Below are 19374 nucleotides of genomic sequence, written 5' to 3'. Positions count from 1 at the left end.
GCATTTGGCATAGAATGGGAGACATTAATTATCAGTCAACTCCATTTGAAGTAACAAGTATAAAGACATGGACCACTCTTTCATTCATGACACATCAGTTCACACCACTCCTCTTAGTGTCTCTCCACTCCCCTCATTGTAGCTCTTCAGATGTCCAAAACAAGTCAGTCTACAACTCAAATGTGTAGTAAGGTTAGGCAAGAGGCAGAGATTAGATATAGAGAGAATGCTGGGAATTACACAGGAAGAGAAACAGAGGCCTGAAGATCATCCTTTCAGTGAAGGAAATAGAGAAAGAGGACTGAAACAAAGATGAATTGGTTAGCGAGGTAGAAGAAACAAAATAGGAAGGAAAGCCAAGACAATGGCCTCTGGTAGAAAAGAATGGTCAAATATGTAAAACGTTACTGAAATGAGCTATTTGGATTTGCTTAGAGTGATATTATTGCTGGCTTTATAGATCCATTACAGTAGATTTGAGGGCTTAATAACACACTACAAGGAATGGTTGGTTAAAAAATAGAAGTGGATGAGGGAGATGACAGAAGGAACAGCTGCACTGAAGTGCTTACGTTTCTGGATGGAAGAGACTGGAGAGTGAAAGCGGGAGGAGAGAGGCTGGTTTAGTGCGGGAAGCTGGAAGTGCTAAAAAGTTTTCCCAAAGTGTTAACTCCTGGAAAGAGGCATTTGTAGAGATGAGAAGAGTTGGAATTGAAGGGACAAGAGGAAAGCTTATCTTCAGGACAGAGAGAGACCTCTTTTTCTGAGACTGCATGAGAAGGATAAATATGAAAAGGGCAGCTGAGCCAGACAATGCCAGAGAACTCAGAGTCCCCACTTTTCAGAACTTCTCAAGAATAATTCCATTGATGTGAAGTTCGACTTTCCAATATTCACTCACTCATCGCCTTGTTATGTTCATTTAGGACTTTGCTAGTTCATCTTCTGTGTAATGATCAATACCCTTATAGTTCCCTTCGCCAAGCTTTCTGAAAACTCCACTACAGAAATATATGAATGGGGAACACAGGCAGGGTCCCATCTACTTGGACTCATTTACTTTAGGGTCCTAAATATGGGGTGATTTTAAGGGACATTCAAAGGGCTTCCTCACCCTGAATGATTTTTCCACTAGTTAAGGAGAGAACCTGAAATGTCATCTTTGAGAGTTTAACTTTTGTTTTACCATGTGTCTTTTAAAAATACAAAAACTCAAAAATTCCTTGGGGTTTTGACCTTTGAAGGTTGGCCACAGCTGTTTTTATCTTATTAAGGATGTATTTCTCTTAGAATCCTTTCTTCCTTTGTTTCTCCCTCCCTTAGTTCCTTTTCTTCCATGCTCCCTTCCTTTCTTCCTACTTTTCTTCCTTCCCATCTTCCTTCCTTCCACACATAATGAACCCTTCTGGATGTCCCAAGCACTATGTGAGGCTGGGGAATCCTAGAATGAATATGAACCCTCAAACACCTCATATTTGAAAGAGGCACATGGATGTCAATCCAATGACAGCATAGTGAAGTAACTGGTACCATGGAGGTATGCTGGGATCTATGCACTCAAACTCAAGAAGATGACTAGAGGGTAAGAAAGAACAGTGATGTCATCTGGAGTGTGCGACACTACTCAAAGAAGTGTGGCTGGAGAAGACGACCCTAGCCAGTAACCTCAGCAGTCAGACGATAGCTGTCATGAGGTAGGAGAACCCTGTAGCCACAATACACGCCTGGGTCTGCCCTGAAGACAGGAATGGGTAGGTAGGCCATAAAGCACAATGCCTAATTCTTGAGCTTCAATGTTTCTGTTGCCTACCAATGAGCAATTAGCACACAAAAGTATGTGGATCCAACCCAGGGTTAGAATGAAATGTCTCAATAAATTACGTCTCTATTCTCAAACAATAGTATCATAAATTTGCCGAGCTGATTTTGGAAGGCAGAATAGCTCACATAAATCAGTTTTAACTGGGAAGGTTTAGATCTAATCTCAATTAATAATGAACTTCAAATGGGATGTTGTCTTTCTTCCAGCCGTTACCCAAATAAATATAGATCATTTATATTTTGACTTATTCCCATGGCTCTCACTGTTAGGACACTGGAATTATTGTCCATGGCAAAACACAAAAGGCAAAAGAGAAGAAGGGGACTGGGAAAATGAATTTAAGTCCAAGTTTTTCTTACTAAATACTTCCCTTCTGCTCAATTTTATTATTATTTTCACAGAGCTATTAAATGTCACATTGAAGTAAATGTCATTAAAAATCCAGAGGCAAATTAGAAAAATAACATCTGAGTTTAATAAGAAAATATCTCCTTAGAACTATAGAAGCTGGTGGAAAGAGAATTCTCTGTGCCTCCCCTGCTCCACATGCTCCCAACTCACCCCCCACTCCCACCCCTTCCTCTCCAAAAGGACATCTAGTGACAGTGCACTTAATCAATGAAAGATAACGGTCTCACTGGCTTAGAATTTTATTAGGTGGCTCTAGTTGTGAAGAAAGAACATTTTATTTTTCCAAAAATGTTCTCCTTAGGACATGATGCAAACCATCCCCCAAACTGGTGATCTGAGAAACTGCACATGATATTCGGCAGTTGCATTCTTTCTAAATGTCAGCAATGTGCCAGCCAATACTCAGATTATAGAACTGGAGGGCTCTAATTTTAGAGACTCTTTGAGGGGAAAATTTTTGTTCCCAACCCACATTAAGCTATAGTGAGAAATTATCGAGAGATTATTGCAATGTTCAGATGTCCTGCTTAATGATAAAAATCAGATCACCACATTGTTGATGGCCCTTTGGAAATACCGATCTGATTGTGCTGCACAGTGTCATGGGTTGAGAAATATCTAGGATGCTTGGTTTCTGTGGATCATAGCTTGATCTACAAATCCATTTTAATAATAATTCTACTAAATTATTTTAATTCTTTTTTCAGATCAAGGAGTATCACAAACTTTTGGAGTAGTGGGAAAAAGGGACAAATATTCTTTCAATACTTTTGTCTTTCCAAAGACTTAAAAAATAACATATCAATGTAATCACTTCATCCTTTTTGATAATAAGTTATTGCACACCAATTACGTGACAGATCTTTTGCTGAGAACAGGCTATATATTGTCTCTAAACTTCTCAATAGCCTTGTGTGCTAGGTCTCATTAATTCCCTTTCAGAGGTGAAATAGCTGAAAATAGCAGAGACAGAATTTGGGTTCAGAGCTAGTGAATCCAAGGCCTAGGTTTTAACTAGATCAAAATGGTATCTCCTATGCAAGAAAGGATGACACCACTTGGATGGTTTTCTGTTTACACGTGTAACACTCTTCCATCGGTAACACCTCCCATTAAACTACATTAAATGTAATTGACTACAGTAAATGTCATTTAAGACCCAGAAGCAAATTAGGAAAATAGCATCTGAGTTTAATAGGAAAATTTCTGTTTAGAACTGTACAAACTGATGGAAAGAGGATTCTCTGTATCACCACTACACACTTCCACAGGTTATCTAGTGATAATGCATTTATCCACTGGAAGACTACTGTTTCACTGGCCTCGTGAGCAAGAGGGTGTGTACATAGATCAAAATGTCCGACACACATCAGCAGCCCCTCACACAGCTGAGAATCACTGCTATCTAGATAGCTTCACAGCCCTGTGATTCTCTAATTAATCAGACTTACATAAAAAGGGTCATCTGAAAGACAGCACCTTCATAAAGTAACTACTGAAAACCTGGTGCACTGTAATTTAATGTTTTTTAAGAATCATTTGGATGCAATCTTATTAGAGTTCAGTTCCAGGAAAATCTGTCTTTCCTGATGAAAGAAATAACAGAAATGAAAAATATTAATTACAAAATAACTCTGAAGAAAATAGCATGAAGAGCTCATCAAAAATGGAGACCAATCATGTTTATGTTTTACTTTGTACCCTGGCTCTAGGAAAACCCAGATTTATATCGTATAGTAAATTACAGCACTTATCTTTATCTTTGCATGCTGGCAAACATGATCTATTTTTGACTGTTCACATTATTTGATACTTAATCCTTTGTAATTTGAAGTTCTATTTTAAATGTCTTTGATTTTAAATTATCTCAAATAAATTTGTGCATAAATGACCGTAAATAATACAATTAAAAAGAAAAGCATCTGTTTGTTCCATTTCAGATTGCCCAAGTCTCTAAGTTTTTCCTGATATTTGCTTTCAATTATCACTCACGCCTAATCATTCATCTATTCTTTCGATTCTTCCTTAAAAGAAAGATTCTTTCTTTCCTTCCTCTTAACCTCTCCATTTCCACCTGGAGCGTTCAAATCTGAACTTTTGCCATTACTGAATTACTGAATGTTCCCCAACAGATCTTCCTCTGCCCAGTCTCCCTTCTTGGCAGTTCTCCGTGTTCTGTCCACAGTGGGCACTGAGCAACACTGTTCCAGTTGCTGTGTGCTTGCAATTTAATGATAAGATAGATACCAAAGACAGACATTAAATGACTAATACTATAAATGTAATGAATACTGCTCCAGAAGCGTCCACAGGCTACCCTGATCCAATGCAGGGTTTCTCAAACTTGACACTATTGACATTTTGTACAGGACAGTTCCTTGTTGTGGGGGGCTGTACTGTGTGCATTGTAGGATGTTTAGCAGCACCCCTGGCCTCTGCCCGCTACATGCCAGTAGCACCTCCCCAGTGGTGAGATGCAAAATGATCTCCAAACATTGCCAAATGTTCTCTGGGGGAGAAATGTTCCCCTTGCTGAGAATGACTTCTCAACTGTACTCTGTGTGGGTTCGAGATGAGTTTAGCGTGGAAACGTTTACCTGTGGCTAGGCCATTTGGACTGAGAGCTGAAGGATGAGTAGAGACTAGTAGGAAGAAACTAGGACGCTTTGGGAGATGGGAGAGTCTCAGCGTTCTAACAAGGAAGCTCAGTCTATGCAAAGACCTTGAAATGGGAATGAACCTAGAATATTCTAAGGACTGAAAGAAGGCCAGTATAGACTAGCACAGAGTGTGTTTAAAGAGTGGGAATTTCCGAGGTTGAGAGATGTACTCATCTGGCCAGTCTGTGTAGACCATGCTTAGAACTATGAGCAGTGAGAAACACTGAATGATTTTTCAAAAGAATTTTTCACAAGATGTTGAAGTCAATCAGGGTAATGGTAGAAGTCAGGATGAAGGGAAAGCTTAAGCCTACACCAGCACCTCCAGTGACTGAGGCTGGGCTGGGCAGGTGTGTGGATGACCGCAAGGAGGAGTATAGCAGGGGTGTGGCTAACTGGTAATGGCATTAGGCTCTGGAGCAAGGTATGTATGTATGCATGTTTGTATGCACGTCTGTGTGCATGATTTTCTACCTATTTTAACAAAAGGGTCACTTCTGAAGGAGTCTTGGAAGGCCTTTGTAGGATGATATCAGCTACCCTTTGTAACCCTGTAACCCTTGGATAGGGGAGGTGGGAGTAGTGTAGAAGGTGCAGCTTCCATTGGGAAGGGGCACAGAGGAGGTGATCTTACAGGAGACAAGGAAAGAAGAGGGAATGTTAATGAAGAGGTTGAGGATTTCAAGGCAGATTTTCCCTCATAAAACTCCCTAGGATACCGCTGAAGGCAGGGGAAAGGGAGGGGAGTGGTCTGGGGTTAGAGGGAAAAGAGGTACAGATTTTTCCAGGGGTGACAGCCTGGACCACTTTGGATGTCTGGGGATTCTGTCCCTTTGGACATGAACCAGGAAGGCTAGGAACATGGCATATGATAGATTATTTCTGAGTATCTCGAGGGGCAGAGTAGGCACTTGGATCTACTAGGGAGACCTGGAGATTTTGGCATCATGAAATAAATCTTTCCAAAAGCTCACTTTTATAATATTTGCTCTAACCCTTTCCTCCCAGACCCTTCCAGAAACCTGACAAACAAGTAGGACCTCTTACAACCTAGTTATCAAATTTCGGGTGACACTTCTGCTCCACATGAGCTGCGCTCTGCCTGTCCTGGTCTTCCCGTTCTCGTAGTACGCCTTGTCCTCCTCCCCGCCCTGTGCCACAAGTCTGGTTTTTGCCTCTTCAAATCCTACCCATTTTTAAAGGCCTCGCTCATATCCTGCCTCCCCCATGGCACTTCCCAGACCTCTGTGTCCATAGACGCTGTCTCTTTTTAATTGGCACTTTATTAAAACCTGCCTTGGCGCTTCTTTTGTACTGGTATCACATATTGGTAACTTTTTGTGGGTATGACTTTGTTGTTTCTAAAATTAAATTGCGAATTTCCTGAAAGTCAGAATTAGGTTCTGTGTCTTTTAATACACTCCAAGAGGCCTAATATAGGACTTGACACCCCATAGTTACTCAACGACTTGTTTAATTAATGCTCTGGTTAAGATATGTATCACTTTTCTGGGAGAGATGCAGAAGAGGACAGTGTTATGTGGCATGCAGACTCAAGGTATGAATTTGCCTGTGGCATTCATTTCTTTTCTCCTCTGCACAGAACTTCTGGGAAGGATCTGACTCACTATTTTGCTCATCTTATGGGGAACCCACTGTCCTTTTCAGATGACTCTAGGGTAGACACAATTTCCAAAACAAGGAAGTGAGAGTGACTCTCGGCACAGATGGAGTGGTCAGGAATGCAAGGAAGGACCAGACCCAGCCAGACCACGCAAGGGGCATTACAAGGACACTGGGGCTGGGCAGAAGAACAAGACGGTGAGGGATGCCAATAGAAGGTGATTTATTCAGCAATCTGTCTCAGGTTTGTGTTCTAAAGTTTAAATTGTGAGCACTTCAGAGAGAGTGAGCAAACTTTCTGTTATCAGCGAACGGACTTTTACTTCTATGGTCACAATGGGAAATACATCTTTCCAAATTTACATTTTCAGACCTTTAGCTGAAAGCAATAGGTGTGAGCAAAAGAGCATTTGGTCTCAGCAAAGAAGAGTGGTGGTGTGTGCACGTCTGTCTGACTACTTTGAACATTCTCGAAAAAAAAAAATGTGACTGTAATTCTGTTTTGTAAAGTGACAATACCTTTGCCCACTCTCCTCCCCATGAGTCCAGATGATGGTAGGCCTACTTCCCACCCTATCTTCGGTTGCTCCTTGGCAACTGATTTTCCATCTCCCTCCGGGTTGGGGTGGGGGCAGCAGAGACCTAACCAGGCACAAGCTGCACCCTAACAAAGGTCTGACTAACGCCAAGCCTGGAGCGGAGGGTTGCTGTGATGTCTTTCCGTACTGCTTTTCTATTATTCCAGCTCACGTTCATTTTTACCTTTAAAAATAACATTGATGTGCAGTGAGTCCTTCAGCAAGCCTCAAACTGAGAACTTGCTTGTTTTTAGCCTCGGAGTGAGTTTTCCAGGTCTCACTGCCCCACTTGTGTAAGTTTACATCCAAATCCAACTCTCTGATCAGTCCAGAAATTTCTACCCATTTGGAATAGGCTAACACAGTGTATTAACCATTTCTCTTATTTTTAGAGACTAACACTTTGATCCTGATCCTGATGGGATTGCTTCCCAAGGTTAGCTAATTCCTAGAGATGGCAAGTCTTCCAGCACACCTGTTGTATGCAAACCAACCAATCCAGAGCTCAGACCTCAACCACCTTGTTTACAGTGCTCTCACACTCCTGGGCCTCTCCACCTGCCCTAGTCCACCTCAAGACTAGGTACCAGACAAGCAGGGACAGCTCCTATGCTCCAGAGCCTGCTGAAATTTTTCAGACTAGCCAGTTCTAAGCCTGCTTACCTTATCTTCCTCCAGAAACCACAAGAAAGACTCTTGTCTAAAGGCAAATATCACCTGATATCATCTATATGTGGAACCTAAAAAAAAAAAAGATACAAATGAACCTATTTATAAAACAGAAACAGACTCACAGAAAATAAACTTAGTTACCAAAAAGGAAAGGGGATGGGGAGGGATTAATTAAGAGCTCAAGATTAGCAGATACAAACTACTGTATATAAAATAGATAAACAACAAGGTCCTACTGTATAGCATAGGGAACTATATGCAATACCTTATAATAACTTACAATGGAAAAGAATATGAAAAAGAATGTCTATATATGTACAACTGAATCACTATGCTGTATACCAGAAACTAACACAACACTGTAAATCAATTATATTCCAATTAAAAAAAAAGAAAGAAAAGCTCTTGTCCATGTTTTCCCCTCACACTGCCCCCTGACTGACCTCGGTGCTTCCCTACATGGTCCCTTATGGTGTTGTGTGCCTCCTTCTAGTGAGATCCATGAATAACAGCTGTCTTTTTCAATGCCAGTCATCTCCTGATCTTTTGGCCCCATCATACATGGATAATAATGAAATCTGTATTTAAAAACATGCAGTTATATACTGAACCTACTTTTTTCATTATCTTATAAACAACATGGCTGTCAATGTCAGCTGACCCCATTTTTGTGTACTGTATTAATCTTTTCTGAGCCACAAATATTAATATCCCCAAACTTATACTGTACAAGTCAGTCTCAGATAACCTGGATGAATATTTTATTATAATTTATTTTATTATAATTCACAAGCTTATCTCATTATATAGGTCACTTTAACATTGTATTCTCTATGTCAAGACTATGAAGTCTTTGAGGGAGGGGGAAGTGGCTGTACTCTTTTTTTTTGGTACCAAAGAAGCGTGATAACCTCTTTGGCATTTCTATCATGGCAGTGAAGTGAAACATACATTTGGCCAGATAGTACTCATCCTCCACCTGAAAAATTTCTTTTCATTTGAGTGGGCAGTTTTGAGAGGGATACAAGTAAATGATAAGAGAGGATAGTCATACTTTTTTAGTCAAAGAGAGACATCAATTTAGTCCTATGGTCACTTAGATCACCTTTAATGCAATACATTGGCCTTTATTATGTTAGTCATAGTTGTAGGATCCTTATAAGTCACTGAGATAAGCTTCTTGTTGAATGTCTTCCTTTGTGTCTTCTATGTAGAGCCTGTATGTTCTGGTCTTTCCTGTCAGTCTAAAATGGAGGTCACATTTAATTTTAACCCCTGCTCCTGTAATAGGATCTCATAACCACCTCACGTATACCCTAATTATTTCTGAGTGTCCTCAAAAATTCTCTCTCTCCCAAACAGTACGTCAGCTACAGTTAACATTGACATATTGTTGTTTTTCCTTTTGTCTCTTGTTGGGCCATGTCTGCTATCTACAAACACCCTTAGAGAAGCCTCATGGCTGGCTCAGCTGACACTGCCCATGATCAGCACCCCTATCGGAATGCCAATGGTGCTCTTCCCAGCTATGAGATAGCCCCATGGCTGTTGGCCCTGCAGTGCCAAGCTTGGTTCCACTGAGAGGCAGGAAGAGTCAACTCTGTCCTGCTTTATCTCTACATCTCCATAGGGCCCATTTTGTAATACACTGATCTTATCAATCAAATTTATGCCTTGGCACTCATCAATCAGATCAAATCTAGAGGCATAGATGGACACTGCTTCTTGCTTAAAGGTTTAATTAAAGAATTCTCAGTTTACCAGGATAAGATAATTAAACTAAACCTGTGTTCTAAGTATTTAAGAATATATTTAAACAACAATGTGGTTTCTCCATGGCCCAACAGAAATAAAACACTTATTTTTAAAAGCATACTGAAAGCATAATGGAAGTTTTTTTAACATTCTTATATATAAAAAATATTTTCCAAGAGTACCAAGATTTCTTTTTTCCATTCTTTGGAACTTACTTGAAATATAATGCTTTCATTGATATGATCTAGAAATTAATTAGATGTTTATAGAAGCTAATTTAATTGACAAAGAACATGTCAAGAATTTTCCATGTTATTGTGTCATTAAGGGTTGGTAAATGTTTATATTGGTAATGGAATATTGTTCAGTATTGAGTACCTGCAGAAGAAAAGTATATCTTTCAAGAAACTATAAAAAGTCATCACTAAAATTGCACATGCAATTAAAATAAATGAAACAAGGAATAATGTTACCCATTATCTTTTGAATTTTTCCACATAAGATTTGGATAGGGCCTTTCACATAATGAACAGAAGGATGTTAGGTTTTATCTTGTGGATTCATATCTTTACTCATTAGAATAGGATGATTATTTATGTATTTAAAAGATAGAAATGAAACAGACTGTGACTGACTACACAGTGTACATGATATATCATTTTTCTTAAAAATAAAGTTTTATTGGAACACAGCCATGCCCATTTATTTGCATACTTTTCCTATATAAAGTGAACTTTGGAAACATGACTCAAACTTGTTTTGAAGAATTTTTTGCAATTATACCTTCAGAGTAAATTCCTAGAACTGGAGTCGCTCAGTCACAGAGTTTGTACAACATTAAAGACCTTCATATATTTTGGTCCTAATTTATCTCCAGAAAAACTGTCCATTAACATACAATTATATTAATATGAGGTGAATACATTCCCTATATCCTTGCCAATCTCATAAAATTAAAAATTTGAGTCTTTTATTAAAAAAGGAATATCTTTGTACATAGTACTTTATTTATGATCATTATTTAAGATACTTTCCTATGAGCAAAATTACAGAAGCAAAGTATAGTATATTAAAAGAGCATTAAATTCTTTGGATACATCACACTCATTTTTGCTTACATCTTTTCTATTCACTTGTCTCAGCTACTGATCTCCATAAAAAAGATAAAATGCATCACACAGTCAAAATCATTGAAATTAAACAATTGTTCTGAATATTATCTTAAGTGAGTGAATTGTCGTAAAAATTTATGTTTTCTAACAACTTCAGTGTGTAACTTGCCTCAAACTTGTACAAAGAAAGGGAAAACTTATATTTCTACAAGTCCCTACCAGTCATCTATACAACTGTATCTCTTTGCCCTTCATATTTTTTTAGTCAAATATCTACAAATGCTTCTAAGAATTGTTTCTGAGGGCATATTACATTTGGTCCACAGAGGGGGCTCTCCTAGAGCATACAGCTCTGGTGACCATAGGAGAGTGTGTTGCTGGACCCTATAGGATGTCCCCAACATAAGGTAACTTCTCCAAGATCAGGACATGTAACTGACCTACCTAATACATAGAAATAAAAACAGAGATTTAGGCAACATGAGGCAACAGAGGAGTATGTTCCAAATGAAGAAACAAGATAAAACCACAGAAAAACTAAATGAAGTGGAAATAAGCAACCTAATAAAGAGTTCAAGGTAATGATCATAAAGATGCTCAACAAACTTGGAAGAAGAATGGATAAACATAATGACAAATTTAACAAAGAGAAAATATAAAGAAGAACAAAACAGAGCTGAAGGGTATAAGAACTGAGACAAAAAATATACTAGAAGTAATCAACAGTAGATTAAATGATACAAAGAAACAGGTCAGTAAAATGGAAGACAAAGTACTGGAAATTACCTAAGATAAACAGAAAAAAGAAAGAAGAACTTAAGAAAATGAGGACAGTTTGAGACCTCTGAAACAACATCAAGCATGTCAACATTCACATTTTAGGGGTCCTAGGAGAATAAAAAAGGGGCAGAGAACTTATTGAAGAGACAATAGCTGAAAACTTCCCTAATCTAAGAAAGGAAACAGACATCCAGGTCCAGGAAGCACTGAGAGTTCCAAACAAGATGAACCCAAAGAGATCCACACAAAGACACACTGTAATTAAAATAGCAAAAATTAAAGGTAGAGAATTTTAAAGCAACAAAGGAAAAGCAACTAGTTACATACAAGGGAATTCCCATAAGATTGTCAGCTGACTTTTCAGTAGAAACTCTGCAGGCCAGAAGGGAGTGGCATAATATATTTAAAGTGATGAAAAGGAAAAAGCTACACCCAAGAATAATCTAACCAGAAAGGCTATCATTTTGATATAAAGGAAAGATAGAGTTTTACAGACATGCAAAAGCTAAAATAGTTTAACACCACTAATCCAGCTTTATAAGAAACGTTAAAGGGACTTCTCTAAGTCAAACACACAGACACACACCCACACCCACACCTACCCATTGAGAACTATGAAAATTACAAAAAGAAGAGTCTCATTGGTAAAGGCAAATATACAATAAGATTTGTGTTTCAATCATTTACAAAGCTAATAGGAAGCTTAAAAGACAAAATAATCTGCATACACAATATGTAGTTAAGGGATACACAAAACAAAAATATATAAATGGTAATGTCAAAAGCATTATTGTGGGGTAGCAGTAAAAATGTAGGGTTGTTCAAATATATTCAAACTAAAAAAAAGAAAATCAACATAAATTAAACATGTTATATACAGGTTGTTATATATTAACCTCATGGCAACCAATAACTAAAAATCTATAATAGATATGCACAAAAAAGAGAAAGAAATCCAAACATAACTGTAGATAGTCATCAAATCATAAGGCAACAGAGCAAAAGAAGATAGGAACAAAAAAGAACCACAAAACAAACTGAAAACAATCAACAAAATGGCAATAATTAGTAATATTAATAATTACTTTAAATGTAAATGGACTAAATACTCCAATCAAGATGTAGAGTGGCTGAATGGATTAAAAAGCAAGATCTATATATATGCTGCCACAAAAGACTCACTACAGAGCTAAAGACACAGACAGACTGAAAGTGAAGGAATGGAAAAAGGTACTCCATGCAAACGGAAACAAAAAGAAAGTAGGAAGACAGTACTTGTATCAGATAAAATAGACTGAAACAAAGACTGTAATGAGAAACAGAAAAGGACATTATATAATGATAAAGGGATTAATTCAACAAGAAGATATAACAATCATAACAATTGTAAATATATATGCATCCAACGTATGAGCACCTAAATATATACAGCAAATATTAACAAACATAAAGGGAGAAATTGACAGTGACACAATAATTTTCAGGGATTTTAGTAACCCTGCTTACTCCAATGGGCAGATTATCCAGACAGAAAAGCAATAACAAAACACTGGTCTTAAAAAACACATTAGACTTAATGGATTTAAAAAATACATGTAGACTATTCCAAGCAAAAGCAGCAGAATATATATTCTTCACAAGTGCACATGGAACACTCTCCAGGATGGATTACATGCTAGGCTACAAAGCAAATCTCAATAAATTAAAGATTTAAATTGTATCAAACATTTTTTCCAACTACAATGTTAATGAGATTAGAGATTAAATACAAAAAACAAACCCTGAAAAAACACAAATATGTGGAGGCTAAAAAATATGCTACTAAACATCCAATGGGTCACTGAAGAAATTAAAGAGGAAATCAGAAAATACCTGGAGACAAATGAAAGTGGAACACAACAATTCAAAATATATGGGATGCAGTAAAAGCAGTTCAAAGAGGGAAGTTTATAGTGATACAAGCCTACCTCAGGGAGCAAGGTAAGTATCAATCTAGCCTTATATCTAAAGAACTAGAAAAAGAAGAACAAACAAAACCCAAAATGAGTAGAGGGAAAGAAATAATAAAGATCAGAGGAAAAATAAAAGAAATTGAAACTAAAAAAAAAAAAATCAATAAAAGCTAAGAGCTAGTTCTTTGAAAAGATAAACAAGATTGATAAGCCTTTAGCCAGAATAATCAAGAAAAAAGAGGTCCTAAATAAATAAAAATCAGAAACAAAAAAGGAGAAGTTCTAACTAATACCACAGAAGATCATAAGAGATTACTATGAACAATTGTATGCCAATAAAATGGATGATCTAGAAGAAATGGATAAATCTCTACATATGTACAAACTCCCTAGACTGAATTAGGAGGAAAAAGAAAACATGAACAGACCAAATACCAGTAATAAAACTGAATTAGTAGTCAAAAGCCTCCCAAAAAACAAAAGTCCAGGACCAGAAAGCTTCACAGATGATCGCTACCAAACATTTAAAAAAAGAGTTAAAACCTATCCTTCTCAAACTATTCTAAAAATTGCAGAGGAAGAAATGCTTCTGAGATCATTCTATGAGGCCAACAGTACTCTTATACCAAAACATCACAAAAAAGAAAATTACAGGCCAATATTACTGATGAACATACATGCAAAACTCCTCAACAAAATATTAGCATACCAAATTCTATAATACATTAAAAAGGTCATGCACCATAATCAAGTGGAATTTACCCCAGGGATGCTATGATGGCTTAATATCCACAAATCAATGAATGTGATACACCACATTAACAAATCGAAGAATAAAAATCATATGATAATCTCAATAGATACAGAAAAAGCTGACAAATTTCAACATTCATTTATGATACAAACTCTCTACAAAGTGGATACACAGGGAATGTATCTCAACATAATAAAGATCATATATGACAAGCCTACAGCTAATATACTACATTCAACAGTAGAAAGCTGAAAGCATTTCCTCTAACATAAGAAGTAAGACAAGGATGCCCACACTGGACAGTTTTATTCAACATAGTATTGGAAGTCCTAGCCACATCAATCAGATAAGAAAAAGAAATAAAAGGATTCCAAATTGGAAAGGAACAAGTAAAACTGTTACTGTTTGCAGATCACATGATCCTACACATAAAATATTATAAAGATGCCACCAGCAAACTACTAAAGCTCATCAATGAATTCAGTGAAGTTTCAGAATACAAAATTAATATACAGAAATCTGTGGCATTTCTATGTGCTACCAACAAAACATCAGAAAGAGAAATTAAGGAACCAGTTCCATTTACAATCCTACCAAAACAAAGAAAATACCTAGGAATAAACCTACTTAAGGAGATAAAAGACTGGTACTGGTAACACCAAAAGACACCGACAAAAGAATTTGAAGATGACACAAACAGATGGAGATATATACTGTGTTCATAGATTAGAAGAATTAATATTGTTAAAATGACCATACTCCTCAAGGCAATCTATAGACTCAATGCAATTCCTACCAAAATACTTACAGCATTTTTCACAGAACTGGAACAAATAATTAAAAAATTTATATGGAAACACAAAAGACCCCAAAACAATCTTGAGAAATAAGAACAAAGCTGGAGGTACCATATTTTTTAAAATATGTCTCTTAAGGCAAAGGAAACAAAAGCAAAAATAAACACATGGGACCTAATTAAACTTAAAAGCGTTTGCATAGCAAAGGAAATCATGGACAAAAACAAAAAGCCTACTGAATGGGAGAAAATATTTGCAAATGATATGACCGGTAAGGGGTTAATATCCAAAATATATAAACATCTCACACAACTCAACATCAAAAAACAAACAATGCAATTAAAAATTGGGCAGACAATCTAAATAGACATTTTTCCAAAGAAGACATACAGATAGCCAACCAGCACATGAAAAGATGCTCAACGTTGCTAACTATCAGAGAACTGTAAATCAAAACCACAATGAGATATCATCTCACACCTGTCAGAATGGCTATCATCAAAAAGACCACAAATAACAAACTTTGTTGAAGATGTGGAGAAAGTGGAATCCTTGTATACCGTTGGTGGGAATGTAAATTGGTGCAGCCATGGTGGGAGGCAGTATGTAGGTTCCTCAAAAAACTAAAAATATAACTACCATATGATTCAGCAATTCCACCCATGAAAATCTGAAGAAAGCGAAAACATTAATTTGAATACATACATACACACCAATGTTTACAGCAGCATTATACACAATAGCAAAGATATATAAGCAACTTAAGTGTCCATCAACACATAAAGGGATAAAGAAGATGTAAACTACGTAAGGGTTTTAAATTTTATTTCAATTACAATAAGAAGCTATTGGAGAGATTTAAGTAAGGATTTACATGATATGTATTCTAAGAAAGCACTGTGGTTCCTGGGAGGAGAATAGATCACAGAGGACCAGGAGTCAAAGCCAGAAATCCAATGTGGAAGTTCTTGAAATAGTCAATGTTGATGGTGACTTGGCCTAGGGTGATGATTGCTGAGATGGAGCAAGGTGACAGACCCATTACTGGTTTTGTAGATAGAGTCAATATGACTTGTTGAAATAGCCAAGGGTGGCAAGAAAATAACAAGAATTAAGAAAAATTATGTTTTTTAAGTTGAAAAATGGGTGGGGTGGCTGAGGATCCATTTTCTAAGATCATGAAGAGGTGGGAAGGGATTAAATGAGATTCCTACTTGCCATTAAAAAGAGAGGTCAATTAAGTAATTAGATACACAAGTCATAAGTCTTGAGAGATTAGAGTTGGACATACAGATTTAGGAGCTTTAGGCATACAAGTGGGATTAAAGCCACACCACTGAATAAGGCCACTTAGGAAGAATGTGTGGCTATGGAATTGTGCACACGTATATCTCTAAAGAGTCTGACAGATATCAGAGAAGGAGAAACCAGCAAAGAGTAAAGAGAAGAAAAGACATTGCCCTAATCATCAATTATTATATTGGACTGCAATATTTCAACATTCTTATAAGCTATTGTAATACAAAAAATTTTTCTTCCCTTTCAGAGCTGCAATGTTCTCAAAGCTATTATAGTATAAAAAGGTACTTTCATCTTTGCCAACTGTACTTTTTCTGACTACTATTGCTCATCCAAGATGTGAATTTTAATTTGCTGTATCTATTATGTATCAAAAGATTAATTTCTTGTTGAATGGAGTAAAAAGGCTCAATTAGGCAAAAATGCTCACTCTCACCACTTCTGTTTAACATTGTACAGTTGATCCTAGTGTAATAAGACAAGAAAACAAATAGAGGAAATGGGTAAAAAAAAAGCACAAGAATTGGAAAAGAGAAAACAAAACTATTACTATTTGCAAATGATGTTACTGGCTAAATAGAATACACCACAAAATCAACAGACTGTTATAATCAACAGTAGAGATCAACAGAGTAGAGAAATATGAAACATAGAGAAATACACAAAATGAAGTGCCCTTCTATGCTGCAGCACAAACCGAAAAAATATTTTTTAAAAAGGAAAATACTTACAATAGAGACAACAGAAAAGATATTTAGTAATAAATCTAACAAAAGAGTTGCAGGAACTTTTAGGAAATACTTCAAAAACTTCAAAATAAAGATACCAATTCTCACTGAATTAATCTATAGATCCCACACAGTTCTATTCAAAAACTCAACTGGTTTTCTTTGAGGAACAGTATTCGCTCATTCTGAAATATATATGGAAGAACGGATGCCCAAGAAAGCCAAGCCATTCTAGAAGCAGGATCAGGATAAGGTAGCATAAGGAGATTTATGCTACTAGATATTGATGTTTATTATGTAGCTATTTGAATTAAGATAGTGTTTTATTGGGCACAGATGAACATACTGACCTGAACAGACTGGAGAACCCAGAAGCAGATCTAGCATATATGAAGAATTGTTATAGGACCTAGGTGACATGGTACATCATTGGAAAAATGATCAATTATTACACATGGAAAAAATGAAACTGGATCTTACCTCAGACAAAGCACAAAACTCAGTTTGAGAGGGATTAGAAGAATTGAATGTGAAATGTAAAACTTCAGGCTGTTTAGAGGAAGTGTAAGAGAATATCTTTACATTGGTCTAGGGAAGAATTTCTCAAATGTGACTCAAAACCACTAACCATTAAAAAAAAGGAAAGCAGGAAACATTAAAATTAAGAACTTCTGTGCATCAGAAGGCACCATAAATACAGCAAAAATATGGGCCACAAACTTGGAGAATATGTTTACATTTTAAGTGGATGAAATAACTAGCATCCAGAATCAAGGTGTTAGCATTGCACAACTTCAAGGTGGACAATCACATTCTGTTCTAAGTAAATGGCAGCCTCTGGATTTGAGAATGTGTTTCTTGGAATTGTGTCACATGGTGACATTATGTAAAATGCATAAATAACTCATAAATAAAATAGTAATAAAACAAAATAGAATGAAAGACTTGAACAGACATTTCACAAAAGAGCAAAGAAAAATGGCTATACACATTGTAACAAGATGCTTCATAATAATTAGGAAAATGTAACTTAAGGTCATAAAGAGATATTAATTTATAGTGCTATTGGCAAATTTAAGCTGACAGACAATACTAAGGGTTGGTAAGACTGTAGATGAATTAGAGCCAGAATTATACTGTATATGTCTATTGATCAAATTTCAGATGTTTAACTTTCAACATTTTTCAGGAATGTGCTATATAGGAAAGTAGATGGAGGTTTCTTATAAAAGAAAAATTTTAATAAAACCCCAAGTTCCACATAACTGAATAAAAGTGCCCTATTTTACAGAACAATATAAAAAATCAGTTGAGTAAATATATGGGTCTAACAAATAACTAACTCCAAAAATGTCTCTAAATTTTATTTGAAAGTGAAAGATATAATTTTTATACTCTTCTCTTAAGCATGGATGTGGATCCTTTCCTAAAATTCTCTGGTGGAATCTCATGTAAGCTAGCTCTCCAAAGTACAAATAACTCATTGTCTTTCCTTTTCTAAGATGCCTTGGTAATACACCACATACATTCAGCTTCAGGGTAGAAATGATCTTCTGAACTTTCCAAACCATTCCAGAGGCTGGCTGAGTAACAGCCTGTCACATGAAAGAAAGGTAGTCTCATTTGAGAAGAATTTAAATTTCATTAAGAAAGGGGGGCTGTTTCTAGTCTTGCAGTCTGAGCTTTTTGCTTGTAGTACATGCCGCTCTTAAAAGTGGCTCAGTTTAATTGTACGTAAAAAATAATCTTCCAAGGAAAATAATAAATACATTTCTAATTTTATCCTTGTGGAATTATTCCATTGGAAAAACTTATGTGAAGGCTTGGGACAGGTATCCAAAAACAACTGGAAGTCTAGAGTTGGGGGGGCACTCAGCCTGAATGTTTTGTCTGTAGGATCTGCACTTCTTCAATTTTAATCCTTCTAAATTTTGCTTGAGACATCAATGTTTTCTCTAACCTTTCCTTGGAAACATTTATTTTTAAAATTTAGTTAAGGATTATTTTCATGGGCCTGCTTTATAGAGTCTTGAGTGATATAGAAAAATGTTTTTATTTTTACTTTTATTTATGTAGATATTTGCCCCAAATTCCAGTGCAGTTGTTCTTAATCTTTATGGGGCTATAAATTTCTTTGAGAATATAATAGAAGCTGTGATCCATCTCCCCTCAAAATTTTTTTTAAGTACATGTACGTGGAAGGCTCTTGTAGTTCTCAGGTTAAACTATTGTTTCCCCAGTCTTACTGAGATATAGATAGACATATAACCTTCTGTAAGTTACAAGGTGTTAAATTGATACAGTTACACATTGCAAATGATGCCACCATAACATTAGCTAACACCGCTCTCATGTCACATAAATATCATTTTTTATGGTGACATTTAGATTTACTCTCTTAGCCACTTTTAAGTATATAATACAGTATTAT

General features: G+C 36.4%; 1 long non-coding RNA gene across 2 annotated transcripts in view; it reads right to left on the bottom strand.

Moving 5' to 3' along the window:
• The window catches only part of LOC140698040 (uncharacterized), a 154238-nt gene that overhangs the window by 23807 nt on the left and 111057 nt on the right, over positions 1-19374 (bottom strand). For both annotated transcript variants that reach the window (XR_012075433.1, XR_012075432.1), the window contains exon 3: positions 7758-7834. This is a non-coding gene — a long non-coding RNA (uncharacterized lncRNA). The remainder of the gene's footprint in view (positions 1-7757; positions 7835-19374) is intronic.

This window comes from Vicugna pacos, chromosome 1 (genome assembly GCF_048564905.1).
Source record: "Vicugna pacos chromosome 1, VicPac4, whole genome shotgun sequence".
In the NCBI taxonomy this organism is placed as follows: domain Eukaryota; kingdom Metazoa; phylum Chordata; class Mammalia; order Artiodactyla; family Camelidae; genus Vicugna; species Vicugna pacos.
Note: the sequence above shows the minus strand (reverse complement) of the source record. Positions and strands in the feature narration are given on the sequence as shown.